The 19,980-nt window shown below is 39.0% G+C and overlaps 1 protein-coding gene and 1 pseudogene across 3 annotated transcripts in view; one reads left to right on the forward strand and one right to left on the reverse strand.

The window, feature by feature from the left end:
- Positions 1-19,980, forward strand: part of FARP1 (FERM, ARH/RhoGEF and pleckstrin domain protein 1) — a 339,566-nt gene that overhangs the window by 134,124 nt on the left and 185,462 nt on the right. The window lies entirely within an intron of this gene.
- LOC122751819 lies at positions 3,330-4,095 on the reverse strand (annotated as a pseudogene).

Below are 19,980 nucleotides of genomic sequence, written 5' to 3' on the forward strand. Positions count from 1 at the left end.
CAAAGCCCTTCCTCACGCCAGAATCTTAATTCAGCTCCTTGTGAATTAATTTCATATATAATTTTGAATCATCTTGATTCCTGGACTGATGACAAATAGAAAATTAGATAATATTAGAAGAGGCTGTAAAGGTAGGCAGCCACCTGTTCAGCAGAAGTGTCCTGAGCTTCATTTTTTAATCTTTTTCTCTGTAGTGTCTGAGTGACTGTCATGTAGTAGGTGTTTAATAAATACTTGATGATTGAGTGATAAGTGACAACTTGACATTAGGGAAGAGAGAGAGACAGGAAAACTACAAAAGAATTAATTGTATCGTGCTATTCACAGTGTAATAGTGGATATTCTCATTGATAATTCTGAGTCATCAAGAAAAGGTTAAGTTATGCCAGTAGCCTCTGTTAAAGAGTTGGTGAAATAGATAATGTATGTTAGAAATATTTTCAAATACACACACACACAAATTACCTTCCTAAATTGTATGGGGATTGTTGCTCTGTGTAGAAACCACACATTTCAACTGGTTAAAACAAAAGATTTATCTCCTTGAGGGATATTTCAGTTACTTGGAAGATTCTCTTAGTTGGAAAAGCTCATTTTCCAGTGGTGCCAGACTTAGGAGGAGGGGAAAGAAATTGTGTTAACGAACTGGTGTATGCTACTACATATTTTCATTGCCTCATGAAAAACCTTATTCAGAGAACACATCTTTGTCTGAATACTTACTATTTTTGAATGAGTTCCTGACCTCATCAGTATGAAGACGCCCTCTACCACTTCAGATTGCCACCCATACTTTATACTGTGCAGTTGTGTATGTCTTTCCGCAAATCCTCCATTAACGTTCCATTCATGTTGGAAGCCTTTCTCTTGATTTATTTATATTTTGGAGATGCCAGTGCTATACTAAATATGGTATACTCAATCTGTTTTTTAAAAAGACTTGGCTAATTTTTTCATATTAATCCATCTCAGAATGACAGGGTTTAGAAGGGTTTGGGACGAATGCTTTGGAAGCCAAATTAGTGTCAACAAAGAGCTTAATTATTCAGGAGAGGATTCCAGTCTAAATTCCCCAAATACTTTGCAATCTATGATGTCTCCAGCAGGTGAATAATAGAGGGTGTCATTTTCAGAGATTACACTGCTAGCCATTTTACTACCTAACCAAGGACCTAATAGGCTTGGTTAGAGAATTGGAGTAATTAGTTATGTTGTTGTTTACTATGGCTGTTTCTGCTCCTCCTTGCTCCTTCTTAGGAACTGATCTTTCCATTAGAGAAACGAAAACAGCAAGTAAAAAAAAAAAGATGCATTTTATTTCGTATTTCTGACAATGTATACAACATTTTTAGTACTCTTTCCATGACACACTTTGGCTGTCCAGTGAGTTTGCTAGTTGAGATATGAAAATGTCGGCATACTTCTCTTCAAGTCCCTAGAGACTGCATTTTTCTCTCTGTCTCAACTCATCCTACTTTCTCTGGCCTTATCTCATCCCTTGAACATTGGTAATAGAATTCTCCTTTCATATTCACTTGGAAAGGGAGGAAGAGTAGGCAAACTGCTAACTCTCTTGAGCTAGATCTCATCCCCTGATGAGAACTGACTCCGTATAACCAGGCTCTTGTTTGTGAGTGTGACCTGAGCACTCCACCATCTTTACTGTGAAGAAAACAACAGCCAGGGAAGAAAATAGAACCAAGTTATTTGATGGAGAAAATGAGAGACACTCCATTCAGATGCTATATTACTTAAGAATATGAGAACACAGATCCAGAAATATAAAAATTATCAATCTTCTAACTGCCAGTTTCAGTATTAGTTATTTCATTTGTTTTTTGAGCAATTAGTAATAATTTGTAGCTTACTATTCCTGTCTCTGGTCCTCAGTAATCCTTTGTTGTTGTTCAGTCATTTCAGTCATGTCCAGCTCTTCATGACCCCTTTGGGGCTTTTCTTGGCAAAGATACTGAAATGGTTTGCTGTTTCCTTCTCCAGCTCATTTTTGCTGGTGAGGAAATTGAGGCCAACAGAGTTAAGTGACTTGCCCGTGGTCACACAGCTACTAGGTGTCTGAGGCTGGATTTGAACTCACTGAACATGAATCTTCCTAATTCCAAGCCCAGTTCTGTATGCACTGTGCTATCTATCTGTAGTTCTACTCTGCTTTTATGAAAGGTTCTCTAGCAGGGGAAAGATCGGATTCTTTCTTTTACATTAAATTGGCATTTTAACTTTTTCTAAAGTATTCTCTCCCCTCTTCCCCCATTTGAGCTGTTGTTTCAGCATCTGGCCAGAACCCCCACCTCCCTCTTTTGATAAAAAAAAAAACCCCACCTCCAAATAGGTGTGAATTACCTGCAGTTGATATGCAACACAGGACAACAAAGGAGAAAAAAATGTTGAAACATTTTAGAATTAAAACCTGAACAAAACAAGTTAAAATATAGCCCCAAACTGTTCAAGTTCAGAAGTGCCAGATAAGTCCATTTTCTTTGCCAGAATGCCACCATAAAGGCACTCTGGGCCAACTACCGAGTGGGGAAAAGCAGGAAGGCTGGGGCATGGCAGCAGATCCCTCAGATGGGGATCCCCAGCATCATTCCCCAGCAGCAATAGATTCCCTTGGAATTTGAAGATCTCAGGAGAGGAGGCATTTGCAGATTGCCCTGGTGAGTGAGCATTCATTCGATGCCTCGTGGTAGACAAAGGAGGTCTGAGAATTTAGAGGTTGCAGGATAAGATGGCCAGAAGGGAATATATCACCTGGGGAGGCAGCTTCTGCCACCCAGCACCATACTGAGCAAAGACACACAGCACCATTCTGTTCGGGCTTAGTCATCTCCCCAGCCAATAGCTGAACCAGTTTTTTTCCCCACTGGTGAGAGACACAAACTAGACTTGGCAGGCAAGACATCCCTCAGTTTAGTAAACACAGCCCAGAACACATCCCTTTGTTGCTTGAATCAGAGCTGCCAGCTAGTGATGAGGCAGGAAGAAGACTCTTGTGTTACTGATACCTGGCTAGAGATTCCCTATACCGCTTTGGCACTGTAGTAGGACATGTATCAGTGGACCATTTGGTATGGAAAGGAGAGACACTATTAGATGGCATTACTGGGATCCCCTGAGTCTTAAGGGGACAACTGGAAATGAGAGCACGAGTTAGCTAGTACTATACCAGTGCGGGGGGGGGGGGCATTCAAAGGATGAGAGACTTGGGATGGCTTGGTAGGCAGGTTTGGAGCCCACTAAGAGTAAAAAGGGAAGACTTTGGTCCCTGCTATTCCCCCTCCTCTACCCATTGAGGGCCTGCTGTCCCAGCTTGCTCAATGGCAGCTGGAGACTTGAATTTTCACTTTGAACATCTTCTTAGTTGGCTCCCGTTGTTCAGCATTGGGGGTGGGGGGGTCGCTCCCACTTTGCCAGCTGATGTGCAGTCTCTTGAGCGGATGAGCCACTTCTGTGGCTTTAATGTTTTCTTGATGTTAGTGATCTTGACCTCCATCTGTTGCTGAGTCCATCTGAAGTTCTTCTATTGGGAGGCTCTCAGGACCTGTTGCTCAGCCCCTAACAGAACTGCTTCACGTCTGTCACATCATCCCTGCAAGGTCTTGATGAGCTTGTCCATATCCTTCTTTTGAATATCTTGGCCAATGCAGAAGTCCACCTCGAGCAGCTAACTGAACTGGTGCTGCTTGCCTTTAATGATGTCCGTGTAGACAGCTTCAATGATGAGATCTTCTAGCTTCCAAACCATCTGCATCTTGAGTTTTTTCAGCAGCACTGAGGAAGTTCCAAGCTTACAATAGTGAGGTGATTCAGCATCTTTTTCTGGGCCATGGTTAGTTCAGGTTGCTCTTCTCGTTGACTATATAATCTGGGTATGTTCCATAGGCAAGCAGGCTCAGCAGCTGAAAATAATCAGCATTAACCCCTTCTGCAAGTTTCTGCACATTGCTCTCCAAACATTTATACCCCAGAAGCCTCCAGGACTTGACTTATAAGACCAGTGAGGACTGAGCCATTGGTGTCTTTGGCTAATACAATAAATTGCTCCAGGAGTTTATAGGAGGGTTTCTGTTTGCCTGACATTCCATAACCTGGTGATCTGCCTCTGCACCAAGACTGTCTCCTCTTCCTCCTCCTCTCCCCCTCCTTCTCCTCCCTCCTCCCCCCTCCCCCCCTTCCTTTTCCCCCTTCCTCTTCCTCCCCTTTCCTTTCCTCCCTTTCCCCTCCCTCCCTCCCTCTTGTCAACTGCAAGTGCCTCCCCACAAGTTGTCAGATGGCACCACAGGCTTATTTCTGAAGGTCTTTTTCACGGATAACTAGGTGAGGGCAAACACTCCAGGCCCAGCCAGTGAAGGAGAAAAGTATACCAACAACTGTCAGTTGTTATCAAATGAGATAATATTTGTGAAGCTCTTATCACAATGCTTGGCATAGAGTAGGTGCTTAATAAATGCTTCTCCCCCACCCCCATCAGAAGAACAATTCAAAAAGTAAATTACTGTTCACAAAGAGCTCAGTATGGGAGAAAATGTTTTGTTTCTTATATGCTATCTTTTAGCAGGTGCCAGTCTTCATTGTCTGCCCATGTAGTTCTTCATCAGAAGTTCCCTATACCAAATCAATAAACAGATTTGATTCAAAATTAGCCATTATTGTCTGCTATAGTTTGCTGGATTATAGGGGAACCACTGTTATTTGCAGAAACCACACATTTAAATTCCTTAAATAAGGTAGGAGGAAGAACTTCAGTGAAGCAAAGCAAGCGCCCCTCCCCCTCCCCATTTTGATTACAATCAGCTCTTTTTGTAGTTTTGTAGGTTGTTCGTGTTTTGGCTTTTGGTTCAGGATGGGTAGATAAGTGCTGGCCTGTGAGTATGCTTCTCTTTTTTAAAGGGGGTGGAGGTAGGTGGTAAATGGACCTGCTGTGATTTTATCCTTGTTGGGAACTCCCATTTCTCCCCCAGTGCTGATTTGTAGTGGTTTGGAATCTTCTGGTCTTAAGCATTCATTGCCTGGAGCACTGAGAATTTAAGAGACTTAAGCTGGGCCTAGGACTCCCAGGATGGCCCTCTAGCCACTAAACCATTCTGCCTCTCATCAATATGCTCAATTTGCACACTCTGCTTCCCCAAGAACTAAACAAATTTGGTTTACATTCAGCACATAAACGAAAAAGTTACTTTAAAAAACCCAGCTGTACCTTATTCCTTGGGGCTGAGCCCTAGGAGGGTTTAAATAGTTCCATAGAAGATTATAAATTCTCTTTCTGTGTGTGCAGGAGCAGCTGCCCATTGCTTTCTAAGTGTATGATCAGTCTCATTCGGTGGGATGATATTTTATTTTATAACTTGCTAATATTTGGCATATATTGTACTCAAACACACAGTCATCTGTAATAGATCCTAAGAACCCATTAGAATGTACTTTAGTAGTATAATGCATTAATCCGGTGCCAAAAATCAGAGAGAACATATTGAATCTAGTGACAGTCTCAAACCATATGCCAAGACTTTGTGTGTGAGTGTGTGCTTAAGGCCAAACGTTCTAAAAATAAAACAAAAAGGAATATAGCTTTGTTATTTTGAATAACTCAAGGTGTTTCCATTGAATTAAGTACAGTTGAGGAAATTCCAGAAGGTTATCTCCACAATTAAAAATTCCTCTTTATCCATGCCCATATGGTGCTCAGCATCATGCACTGACTGATCTGAGACTCCTGCAATTCCATACACAGCATGGTGTTTTGAATTAAGGACATAGGAACAGTCCTAGCTCAAAGGAAAAAATCTCTTTTCCCCCCCATATTTAACAACGATTGTCCAAGTAGCATTTGGATAAAGGTTCCTTTTATTGTCAGTAAACTACAAAATGTTAATGTAATGTTTGAATCTTAAATCAACTAATATGACAGAAAACGATGCTTTTTTTTCTTAAACTCGATGCCCATAAGAGAAGTGGATTTAGTATCTCGGAGGTTAAGTAGTTTAACCTATCCGGAATAGATAAGTAGATATTCTCATAGAGAACCTGGCATCTGGGACTGTCAGCACTTATCAAAAAGATCCAAGGAGACAAAATTAAAATCTTTCCTTACAGAAAATTTGCAGGATCAGCCAAATAAAAGTATATTCTGTGTATTAGACTTTCCATCTATATAATATATGTGCTTATCATAATTTCAAAATGATAGATCTTTAAAGTTCTTCCTAGCCCTTGATCTATAGTCCTCTGATCGAAGATCCCTTCTTAGATAAGCTAAGATTTGTTGCAGTATGAAACCCTCAAGAAGCATCCCAAGATGATAGACTCATAGTCTTTAAGAACTGCAGAGTTCGTTAGACATCATCTAAGTCAATGCTTTTATTTTACAGATGAAGGAACCTAAGACTCAAAGGCGTTATTGTCCCATTTCTCTGCATGCCTCAAACTGAAATCTTGGGTTCATGCAGAAGTGACTCATGAAGTAAGATTATGGGTCTGGCTTAGAAACTAAACTACTTTGTTACCATCCGGCACTGTGCTGAAATACATAGTAAACTCTGGTGAGCCAATTTAACCTCATTGCCTTAATTATGGCAATATCCGAAGACCATTAACAATTTGTTTGAATGGTTCTGTTTTGCCATCTGCTGATTCTTTTTCCCCCATTATTGGAACATAGACTTTGGAGATTAAGATCTAAAGAATTTGGAGCTGAAGAGGCCAAGTACTTATATAGATGGCACTGTGTAGAGATAGCAATAATGTGGAAACAGCCAACTTGGGATAAAAGATTGATAAGCAACGCTTATATATTCCCTTGAATTTCTTCCAAGAGTAACTTTAAATCCTAAAGTATGTGGGATTCTTAGGGAAATTTTATTGGAGAATTTAGTTCAGATCTGTTAAGGTGTTTTTTCTTTCTCTTGCTTTTGTTATCAGACTTGCTAGGGGGTTACTTATACACAGAAATTTGTCTCAGAAAATCCAAAGAAAACTAAGACAAAAATTTATGGGTTGGGGATTTCTGATGTCCTAAAGCACTGACCACCAATTTAATATCCTTCCTTTGTTCACCAATTTCCTACTTATAGAACTAACTCATTCATCTGATTTCCCTCTCTCATACTTTAATTATGGTGTCAAAACCAGTATAAAAACACTTCTCTCATAATAAAACAAGTCGTAGTAGCAGTACTAGTAGTAGTATGAATTATGTCTAGTAAGAAGAATTAGAGTTAACTACCATCTTTAACATAGGAGTTCTGTGTTAGAATTTGAAGTGGTTGAGAACACATCCATTATGGGTATGTGTGGAGAGACTAAGAAGAGATTGTTGAATTTTGTATTTCTGGAGGAAAGGGTATACTTGGAAATTAATTTCTTACATTTGGTAATCTCTTCAGTTTCTCACTGGTTCAAGGCTCTCACTCATAATAATGATTGCTTAGAAATATTTTATAGAATGATCAGGTAAGTATCCATCTGATAATAGCTATGCTACAACATATTTCATTCTGGCTCATGAGTTGCTTGGACTAGGTGATGCCTAAGCTCCTTGATAGCTGTAGAATCTATGATTTGTAAATACTTTTCAATTAAAAAAAAAAATCCCAGGGCAGCTAGGTGGCGCAGTGGATAGAGCACTGGCCCTGGAGTCAGGAGGACCTGAGTTCAAATTCGGCCTCAGACACTTAACACTTACTAGCTGTGTGACCCTGGGCAAGTCACTTAACCCCAATTGCCTCACTAAAACAAACAAACAAAAAATCCCCACGAAAATAGTTCAGTTGCTATCTTGAATAGTTTACTTGACTAGAGTAGTACCTTTTTTTTTTTAGGCATTTGGGGTTAAGTGACTTGCCCAGGGTCACACAGCTAGTAAGTGTTAAGTGTCTGAGGCCGGATTTAAACTCAGGTCCTCCTGACTCCAGGGCCTGTGCTCTATCCACTGTGCCACCTCTACTTTCTTTAATAATATTCATTTGCAGCTGCCTTTTATCTGTGCTATTTCCCATAGCTCTGGGTCACACTTTTAGAAATAGGAAAGGACATTTTTTTGCTGGTTGTTAAGTTCACAAAAAAAAAAAGACAGGCATGACATCTTTGGAGATGTTACATGGTAATGGTATCATTCCCTTGTCAGGGCATACTGATATTTTATGCATAAAGACAGAAATTAACGGAGAGGGAGAATGAGAGTGATAAAGATCTATAAATATTAAAAACTACTTATTAGTTATTTTATTCTGTCCAAAAACCTGTCTTTGTGGGAAACTTGCATTTTATAAAATGATTTGAATGGATTTTATTTGTTTAGCATTTTCAGAACCTGTAATTTCTCTCTTTCCTTCCTTATTAATCCATTCAATATTGAGAACATGCTCTGCATTAGGATGAGTCAATCAGTTCTTACCTCAGATTTCTATATCTGGCTTTCCCAGTCCATGCTTCCCATTCAACAAGGTCTAGACAGCTTGAACAGATAGCTTTCCATCTTAGTCAGTCATTAAGCATTTATTAAATGCCTTATGTGTTCCAGGCAGTGTACTAAGTACTGGAGATATAAAGAAAGGTAAAAGACAGTTCCTGCCCTTTAAAGGAGGAGACAACCTGCAAATAACTATGTACAAACAATCTGGTGCACAGAATGAGAAAATGATAATGCCTTTTCACTTTTAAAATGTTTGAAAATAGGTACAACCTTGATATAGTTTCACTTTGCTCCAGGATACTTTTGGCCACTTCACCTCTAGAATGGCTTTGAGAAGCTACAACATTTTCATAGTCCAATTAAAGCTACTGAGGACATGTGAAGCCATCACAAATAAGTGTTTCATTTAATGATGTTTCCTCTAATCTGTGGCATTACTTGGAGACACAAAATGGTACAATTTCAGTTGTCATCTTTATTCTCTCCTACTTCATCTTTCTCAGTCTTATCTTCCACCCTTACCTTTTTTTTTTCTGAGCAGCTTTTGCTTCACACTTTGCCTTCATGAGATTTCCCTTTCAGTTTTAAATTCTTTCTGTTCTTCAGTTTAGTCACCTTATTGTTATAATAAAGTTACTTCTCAATTTTATTTAAGTGGTCTTTATCCATCCATTTATCCATTTATCAATCCACCCATCCATCCATCCATCCATCCATTCATTTCACTAGACTTGATTTTGGGATAGCATTCTAAACACAACATGAAAGAGTTTGATGATAGCCATTTCAGGGCATTGGGATTCTTCTTCTTGGTCCATAGTCCATCATTTCTTTATCATATCATATCATATCATATCATATCATATCATATCATATCATATCATATCATATCATATCATATCATATCATATCTCATATCATACCTTGTCAGCCTTTGGCATCTCTTCATATGTGGAGTTCTCTTTCCCTGACCTCTCTGAACGCTTCTTAGAAAGTTCTGCAAACTTGACAAGGTCCTCTAGATTCTTCTTTTTAGTCACTTCATGACATGTGTATGCAATGAAGACATCAGTAGATACCTTGCCCTTAGGTTTTGTGAGATCACCTTTAGTCAGGAATCAGCTAGTAAACGTTTAAAAATTGGCTGGGAGGTGGAGGGGAGAGTACTTAAGACTCACTTTTAAGTTTAATCTGTAATATTAACATCCTATATCACTTTATTGTGTCTAGATAATCAACAATATAATAAATCAAGCCCTGATTTGTAGTATTTGAGATGTAAATGCTCCCCTGAAAATTTAAGGCTCTTATGAGGATTAGGAGCTAACTCCAGCACTCCCGCGCCTTTAGTGGCATTGAACTCTATATTGTTCCCAGAATAGAAAATTAGCAGATGCATTTTGTTCTATTTACAACTAGAGTTCAGTTCAATTCAACACTTAGTAAGTGTCTATTATGTACCAGACAGGGTGCCGCTGCTGGGGGGTGTGGTGGGGTGGGGGGGAAGAGGGCAAAAGGGAGGGAAGGGGAGAGAGGGGGAAAAGCAGGGAAGGGGCACAGAGAGAGAGGGAAGGGGAAAGGGAGGGAGGGAGGGAGGGGGAGAGAGACAGAGACAGAGAGACAGACATTTCTTCATCTCAAGGAATTTAATTTCTCCTGGGGTGGTATAATAACTGTACAAGTAAATGTAGTCCACAGAAAATTGGAGAGAGTATTAACAAATATGGTGGGGATGGGGGAATCAAGGAGGTATTGGAGAGGAGGTTGTACCTAAGATGAGCTTTGAAGGAAGATAAAGATTCAAAGAGACAAAAGGAAACATTTCAGGCATAGAGAATCCAGTGTGCATGTGTGTGTGGGTGCATGTGCGCGTGTTCATGTGTGTGTGTGTGTGTGTGTGTGTGTATGCAAAGAGGGAGGGAGATAGAGTTAACTGGAATGTTGATGTCATGAAGACTGAAATGAAATTGGAAAGGTAGATGAGAGCCAGATTGTGGTGTGGCTTAAATGCCAGCCAAGGAATTCAGGTGTTTTTGTTAGTGGGTATTCTTTACTACAACTGAAATCCTTGACAGCTTAGCAAAAGTCTTTTTCCTAAAACCTGAAATCCTTTTTTTGGGGGTGTGTGTGTGTGGGGGGGGGCAATTGGGGTTGTGACTTGCCCAGGGTCACACAGCCAGTAAGTGTTAAGTGTCTGAGACCGGATTTAAACTCAGGTACTCCTGACTCCAGGGCCAGTGCTCTATCCACTGTGCCATCTAGCTGCCCCACTGAAATCCTTTAAAAAAAAAAAAAAGGTTTTTAACTCAGTGGATAATCCTGCTTCTATCCCCATCAAGCTAACTGAACCATCCATCCCTTCCTCCCCTGTCCCCCTTTTTAAAGCTATGATGATCTCCTGGCTTTTCAGTAGGCTCTCCACAGGGCCAGGTGGTTGCTTTGCTACCTCCTTGGGCAACATGACTGTCACTTCCCAGGGTTTCTACCCTTCAGTGCATAAGTGACCCAGTCTCTGCCAACCCACTGTGGTCATCAAATCTGCCTGCTCCTCCCCTGGTTCAAGCTTGTACAGTGTGATCTAATTAGTCCCAGTATTTTCTGGAAGAGTACTTATCTTGGAATAAACTTGGAGACAAAGCCTTACTTGAAAGACAGTTGAAAATAATGAGGGTTTCTTTGGAAGTATACTCTAGATACTTTGGTAAGTATGTTCTAAATTTGAATGGGCAGATAGAGACATTGTTTTTTAATAGTGAACAAAACTGTAATTAAACTTTTCTTATTAACTTCTTGCCTACCCATATGTGCTCCTTAACAAAGTCAAGTGTGGTATGATGAAAATCATGAAATGTGGTTTTAAATCAAAGCTATAACACCTACAATATAAGGGATTTGAAGATCTTCTAGTCCAGCAGTGTCAAACTCAAATAGAAATACAGCCACTAATCCTTACCTTATGTGAGGATCCCTGTTGGTGCATATTGACATAGAAAACCATATATTATCATTATCTTTGTTTTATTGTATTTTTTTAAGTGAGGCAATTAGGGTTAAGTGACTTGCCCAGGGTCACACAGCTAGTAAGTGTTATGTGTCTGAGGCTGGATTTGAACTCAGGTACTCCTGACTCCAGGGCCGGTGCTCTATCCACTGTACCACCTAGCTGCCCCTGTTTTATTGTATTCTAATTTATTTCATTAAATATTTCCCATTAATGTTTTACTTGAGTTCTAGCCATACCTGTGAGTATTAAAGTCCATATGTGGCTGGCTGCACATTTGGCCTATGATTTAGGCCAGAGCCCTCATTTTTTAGATGAGGATTCCGAGGCCAGAGAGGAGAATGATTCATGGTATTGTTGAGTATTGAAGTAGGGGAGTGACATAAAAGACTTGGAAACTAGGAGGTTTGCTTTTGGCAGTTATGTGAAGGATATGGAAAGGGGGGAGATAGAAGCAGACCGACTTGTTCAGAGGCTCTTGCAGTGAGGGTCTGAATAAGGGTGGTGGGTACTAATGTGGGGGTAGAATCAGAAGTGACTGGGAGAGAAAAGTCAGTTATGATTTCAACATACAGGACGTTAAAAGAATGAACAGAATGGCAAATTTGGAAATATGGCAGAATTGGGGGAGAAGGTGATTAAGATTAATTAGAGGCATTGAGCTTGAAGTGTCATTGGTTTACAAGCATGTGGAAATGTCCAGTAGCCAATATTGAAATGTAGTCCTGGAACTCAGGGCCGTATATGTAGGGTGAGGCTTCATCTGCCATCAGAAAGCAGCCAATAAGCAATGATTAAGTGCTTACTGTGTGCTAGATGTTGTGTTAAGCTCTGAGTATCGACAAAGGCAATAACAAAGTCTCTTTCTCAGAGTCTTACATTCTAATGGGGCAGAAAACATTCACCTAATTACAACTACATACATATAAGATGTATACTGTTTAAATAATGGAAAGTAACCTCAGAAAGAAGGCAGTGGGTAAAGTGGATTGGGGAGAACAGACAAGAAAGACCTTCAGAAAGCAGGACATTTGAGTTGAGACTTGAAGGAAGCCTGGGAATCTAGGAGGCTTTGTGGCATAGAAGTGGTAAGTAAAGCCAAGGGAATGAATAAAAAGGGTGATGAAGATAAGAATGTAGGGGAAGAAGAGATAAGGGCCAAGGATAAAACCTTGGGGTACATAGGAGGCATGCAGAGGAAGGTGACCCCCCCCCAAAAAAAAAGATCAGTAAGAGAGGTAAAAGGAGATAGCAGTATCAAAGAAACCAAGGAAGAAAAGAGTATCACTAAGTGGAGAGAGGGTTTTCAACAATGTCTTACACTGTAACTGTTCAAGGAGGATGAGGACTGTGAAAAGGTTATTGGATCTGGAAATTAAGAGCTCCTTGATGATCTTGTAGAGAACAATTTCAGTAGAGTAGTGGGAAATTGAAGCCAAGTCACAGTAGGTTAAGTGGATGGTGAGGAAATAGAATCAGACTATTTCTAGAATTTTAGCACTAAAGGAGAGAAGAGTGGTAGGATATTTACTTGAAGTAATATCAGGGTCAAGGGAAGATTTGAAGTTTTTAAGTGGCTGTCAGGATTAGAGAAACCAAGGCATGTTTCTGTCAGTAGAAAGGAAATATTGAAGGTAAGAGAGACAAGGAATGCTCAATGGAGAAAGGTCATGCTGTACATGAGATGGGAAGAAAAGGAATGCAAAAAAAAAAAAAAGGAAAGGAAAGAAATGAGACTGCAAAGAATGGGTAAAAATATAGAATCATCTTGAGGTATAGATGAGAAATTGACAAGAGATTGCTTTTGTCTTATCTATAAAAGAGGGGAAACTATTACATGGAAGAATTATATTTGCCAAGGCTTCTTTTCATCTGAGGAAGCAAGATGATACATATTAACTGCACTTTTACAATGTTATATTAAAAAAATCTGCAAGAATTGTAGCCATTTAGTACTTTCTCTGTCAGTCTTTCAGCTGAATACTAGATAGAAAGGAAAACAAAGGACTTGAGATCTTAGTTCATCTGAAACTATTAATGTACTCTTACATGTGGACAGCATTTGCACATCTCAGTTTTGATGTGCACTAATACTAGGAATATTTGTCAGGGTTGGAGAATTGTGTATAGCATCTCAGTTAAGTATGTGACTTGTTTTCTTCCACCTAGCATCATTTTAGACTTAATTGTTGAACCCACAAGGTGATTTCATTTAGAAATGTATGAAGATACTTTAGATTTAGAGGGAACTGTGCCTGAGAAGATAAGTGGGCAGTAGAGGAGGTGTTTTATAACAACTATGAATTTTTGGGTAATAAAAACTTCCAATAAAGGGCTCTTCACTAAACTTTGCAAGTTTTCTGAACTCTGTTCTACACAATTGACATTTTATTGTCTTTTTATCAGTGCATTTTAAATAGAGCCAATTGCTTCCCCTCCTCCCCCTTAATTCCAGCAGCAGGCACATTGAGTTTATCACTTTTCTCCTTAAGCCTGATCCGGCATGCTGGGTAAATATTTACTACTGACTAAGGCTTGTGAAAACAGGAGTGGGGACATGGATGCCTCAGAATGGCTAACATTTCCCATCATAGCAGTCATGTGAAAGAATTTTACTATGTGAAGTAGAAAGGTTGAAAAACCCTTTAAAAATTCCCAGCCATTTATTAAATAATGTGAAGTTGGGGGAGGGGGCAGAACCAGAAGATTAGATCCCACACTAAATATGATACATTAGGAAAAGTGAATGGAAATGAATGTACAAAGAAGGAGAATGGGAACTTACAGAGAAGGAACACCCCCCCCCCCAAGTCTCTCCTTATGTTACCATCAGCCTTCTCTTTACCCATTCCATTTCCTTCACTTTTCCTCATCATCAGTGGCATCGAACTCAAATAGAAATGGATCATTATAGGCTGCAAATTGACTTAGAAAAGCAAAAATTAGCATTACCTATGTTGTGTCATATTTGGGAGGCAGTGAATAGAGCACTGGGCCTAGAGTGAGAAAGACTCATCTTCCAAGTTCTAATCTGGCCTCTAGAACTCTACTCACTGTGTATCCTAGGCAAGTCACTTAACTCTTTCTCTGTTTCTTCATCTGTAAAATGAGCTGAAGAAGGAAATGGCAAACCACTCCAGTACCATGGCCAGAAAAACCCCAAATGGGGTCATGAAGACTTGGGCACAACTGAAAAACCACCAACCAACAATTGAGGGTTTTGTTTTTGTTTTCTTAAACATTTCTTAATTTAAATTAAATTAAAATGAGAAAATTTAAACATTTTAAGATCATCGTCTCGGGTTCTCCCTTGTTCAGGTTCTACATCACAAACATCTTTGAATCTATTTTGAGTGTTCTGAAAGAGATTTTCATACTGAAAGAGAATGCTAAAAAAATCGGTGTTCCAATTAATGGAAGAGTTTTTTTCCATTTTTTTTCCAGTTGTTTTTCTGGTATAAAGCTGTCTCTCTTGAGTTTGGGTTGTGTAATCTGGATAAAGTGGCCATGAGGATGACAGAAGAGACAAATTAATAATCTAAACCTCGAAATCATGCTGACACCTATCTATAAGCGTCCACCTTAAAAAAACCAGGCTAGATTATTCTCTTTTATAATACCTTTAGTTATTTTCCACAGGAAGGTTTTGTTAAATCTTACTTCCTTTATCTCTCTTTTTAACAGTCACTGTAGTAGTAGGGGATGTAAAATTAGCAGTTCGGCAGTATTTTGCCTTGAGTAGAGCTATGTTAACCATATACTTATATTTGACATCGATGTTTAAGATTAACTGATCCGTCAGTGACCCCAGAGGAAACATGTTATGCAGCTATTTTTATGAATAGGGTACAGTAAAATCCTGTTTAACTGGTACTTAACTAACCAGAAACCTGGTAATTTTTAATGAATATTTTTTAATGTAAAAATAAGAGAGCTGAGACTACAGAGAAACCCTGGTGCCACCTCAATTTAAGGGGATTAACTGGGGAGATGATCAAGTAACTAATAAAAGGAAACCTTTTGGCCAGTCCATAGAAGGTAAGTTTGGAAAAGTGAGATGAAGATAAGGCAAAAAGGAAAATAGCAAACTAAAAACTGAATGGGATACCCTATAGTGGGGATAACTTCACAAGTACAAGATTGGGGGGGAGGTATTATTAAACAGCAATCTGGAAAAGATCTGATGATTTTAGTGGCCTGCAAGCTCAGTATGAGTCAGTCGTGTTATGGGGAAGCCCCACCCCACAATCCCCAATGCTCCTAAAAACTTGGACTGGATTAAGAGGGGGCCAAGAATTAGGGGGTAATACTCCCACCATATTTTATCTTGTTCATACCACATCTGGAAACATCTGTTTTGGGGAACCACAATTTAAGAAGAAAATTGATAAGTTGGAGAACATTCAAAGAACAGCCAAGATAGTGAAGGTTTTGAGTCCATATCTCATGAGGATCAGTTGGAGCAACTGGGGGTTCCAACTGGACATGATCTCAGAATAACATTTTTAAAGGCATAAAATATATAGGATTACAAAAGAAACCAATTATATTGAAATGCAGTTATCAAAATATTTTTAAAACAAGTTCCTGGACTCTGGGTTAAGAACCCTTATTTTAGAAGGCTGTCTTGGGCAATGATGGGTTCAGTGACTTGCATAGGGGCATACTGCTAGTAAAGGTCAGAGGCTAGACTTGAATGTGAGTTGTCTTGACTCCTAGGCAAGTGCCAGAATTTCTTTTTTTAATAACCTACAATCGGGGCAGCTAGGTGGCACAGTGGATAGAGCACCGGCCCTGGAGTCAGGAGTACCTGAGTTCAAATCCGGCCTCAGACACTTACTAGCTGTGTGACCTTGGGCAAGTCACTTAACCCCAATTGCCTTGCTAAAACAAAACAAAACAAAAAAAATAACCTACAATCATAGAATCTCAGAGTTGGGAGGAACCTCTAAACCAAAGCATGTCTGGAACTAGAGAAACAGTAGATAAGGGTCACAAGTATGCCTTCAAAAATGAACTACTCATCCACTATGAATGTGGCCAAACATCTCTAAAGTTTATGGAAGTTTTCTTGTGTTGGGCACCTAGCATTTTGAAAAAGCTATTCTCTTTTCTTCATGTGTGTATTACATGGAGGTCACTTAAGTACTTATTCGTTCACTAGCAGATTGTCTACTAATGTATGGGCTCTCTGGGAGATAAAAAAAAAAAAGGATGACACACTGGTTTCTGGCTTCATAAGCATATAATCTCATTAGAGAGACAAAAATCAATGCATAGGGAACAATGACAAAAATACAAGACAGAATATAATTAAATGCTTGTGTATTGCAGAAATTGAGAGGAGAGGCTCTCCTAGAATATAAAAGTGATTGTTTTTAGGACTTGGAAGTTTATTGCTGGGAAACTGGGGGAGGAAAGCTGTTTGGGGATTATGGGTCAATTTTATGAATTATTTTCATAATAATTTTCATAAAGTATGAATTTGGGGTTTCTCAATCTAAGAGGTGATTTGCTATGCATAAGGAAGCATGAGTTGAGGAATTAAGAAAGATGATAAGCCAGCTTGAGAAGATAGAGGGAAGGCAAGTGCTTAGAGAAGCAGGTATCAGAAACCAGAATACAAAAAAGCAGATGGAACTGAGAAGCTGAAGGGATCTGAACACTGTGACCAGCTGACTAAAGGTTGATGTAGGGAGACGATCTGATTGGTGAAAAGTTTTCGTCCTGGACAATTGATTTGAGAAAGCAGCATCCTATGCTGTGTGAAGGAAGAGCTGCCTGGGAGATGGGTTGCTTTACTCTCTAGTACCATCTAGTTTGAATGATGGGCAGCTAGGTAGTGCAGTGGATAGAATGCTGGGCCTGGAGTCCAGAGGACCTGGGTTCAAATGTGACCTCAGACACTTACTAGGGCCTGATAACTTCTGGGCAAGTCACTTAATCCCTTTTACCTCACTTTCCTCATCTGTAAAACAAGCTGGAGAAGGAAATAGCAAGCCACTCCAGAATCTTTGCCAAGAAAACCCTGAAAAGGGGTGACAGAGAGTCAGACATGACTGAAAAAACGACTGGACACCAACAGGTAGTTTGAATGAAGGAAAACCTTTCAAAGACAGTCCTTTCATTGCCATCTTTGGCTCAAGAGGGAAAACCCCTTCAAAGCCCACAGAGAAAGCCAATCTGAATTACTTGGTAGATGCTAGACTTAAAGGGAAGTAGCTAAATTTAATGTAGGGATTCCTAACCTGGATTATGTATAACTCTTGGGTGGGGAGTGGGGGGAGAGCAAGAAGCTTGTTAAGGGGATGAAGGGAATATGTGGTAAATAACTATTATCCTATTGACATTAATCTTATTTTCTTTTATGTGCATGCTAAACTTGAATATATTTTCGTTCATACTGAATAGGGATTATAGGAAGGCTTACTAAAAGACAAGGAATGAAGGAAACAATTTATTAGCTCATATAAATTAGTATCTTAGTGAAATTTCTGGTCATATATGTATATTTTACATACTCTCAGAAATCCTACCTTTTACCCTTCTTGGGCCTCACTTTGTTTCTCTATAAAATAAAGTTACTTTACCAGATGGACCCTTAAGTGCCCCTTCTAGCTATGAACTATGAGCTCTAGTTGTCACCAAGGACTGTGTTTAACAATTTCTTTCCTTGTTTTCCCTTAACTTTAGCAGCCATTAAAATCATAGCATATAGCAAAATCTTATCAGTCCATGAAAATCTTGGATTAACCCAATTCTTTTAACATTCTTCTCCTTCCCCTTATGCCTGCTTCCCTATTATTAGTAAAAATGAATGAAATCAATGGATTGGTACAAATAGTTACTTTCTTTTTGAGTTAGTGAAAGGGTATTTAAAAGGCATGCCACTATGAGAAAAATTGATTAGATTTACCTGTTTAGTTTAACATTTTCAAATCTAGAGCCATCAGTTAACTTTTAAAAGCATTGAATTTGGTGAGATAAATATGAAATAAAAGTGTGGTGTCCAATGGAGAAGGTTTTGAAAAATTGTATTTGGTTAGTTGGTTGAGTTAGTTTGAAGCATGTATTTGTGATATTGATCTTGTTTGTTAATTTCTCTGTACCAGAGTCTTTTGAAGATTGGAATCAGATTCAGGGTTTTTACTCCCCCTCTAGTTAGATGAAGTCTCTCTTCTGCCCTCATGGAGAAAAGAAGAGCAACTTGAACTTGATTTGACCTTAGTTTAGTTTTTTCTGGGGCACCAGGAAGTGTACAGGTTAAAATTCTTCACGTAGCATTAAAAATGTATAAGGGAGTGTTTATGTGTGCATGCATTTTGATCCAGGCAACAGATTTTTTCAGACTCTCTCTCTTGAAAATAATATTGGAAAAAGCAGTGGATTTAATGTCAAAGGACATTCAATTATGGCTTTGCTACTTACTATCTGGGTGACTTTGGATGAATCTTAAATTTCTTGGGCCTCAGTTTGAGGAGTTTGACTAAATTACTTCTAAGATTCAGCTCTAAACTCTATGAAAATATAGAATGAAAAAATTTCTGCCTTTTTCAAGATTAAGGGTCGAGACTGTTGTGGGTTTTTTCTTCTTCATTTCAGTTTCTAGTATCCTTGTATTATAGTGGGTACTTAATAAATGGTTGTAGAATTATTGGAATGGTATAATTGGTGCATTTATATGTTAATGTTTTGATTGAGATAATAATAATTCAATACTTGCCATCTTGACTTTAAACAAAGAAAAACTAAATGCTTTCCCAGAGTTTAGAGCATCATGTTACATTTGCTAATCAGATTTTTTTTTATCATCATTTTAGAGCTGGAAAGGACATTTGAGGTCATCTAATCCAGTTCCATTTACAGATGGGGAAAATGTGATGCAGAAAACTGCCCAAGGTTAGATAGGTAGCAAGTACAAAGTCAGAATTTGAACTAACGTCATCTGAACTACAAATCCTGTGCTCTTTCCACTGGTGCATTCTGTTCCTCCCTCTGAGAGGGAACTGGAGGTGGGAAATAGTAGAATATGCAGTCACCTGAAAACTAGAATACAAGTAATCATTTGCAGCTAATTAGGTAATTCACTTGCCTGGGGAAGTATACATGGTGTTCCAACATTTTTTCCAAATAACTAATAAGCCCATGAACTTTTGTTTTTTGTGGACTTAAACCTATTGCAGCCATCTGTGAGTCTGTTTCTCTGAAGCCATTTTGTTGCAGGTGTCCTAACACAAATGAGGTAATGGTTTAATTATCCTGTGAAGTACTGTATCTTTTGGCCAGTAGAAGAGCTTCACAGCCTTCTCATCCTTTGATTGTGACAGGTTTTACTACAGCTGGAAGTATTGGGGCTGGAGTCAAGCTTTGTATGGAATGTAGTCAGGTGTCATATTTAAATTAAAATAGAACAGCTGTTTGCTTCTCAAGTTAATTCCCTCAGTAAACCCATCATGTATCATACCCACTGTACAAATGGTGTTAGAAGGTGCAGATTCACTTTTAGGTGAATTGCGGATAAGTGTATTGTTGATATGAAAAGTTGAGTTAACTC

The sequence above is a fragment of the Dromiciops gliroides genome, chromosome 3 (genome assembly GCF_019393635.1).
Source record: "Dromiciops gliroides isolate mDroGli1 chromosome 3, mDroGli1.pri, whole genome shotgun sequence".
Lineage (NCBI taxonomy): Eukaryota > Metazoa > Chordata > Mammalia > Microbiotheria > Microbiotheriidae > Dromiciops > Dromiciops gliroides.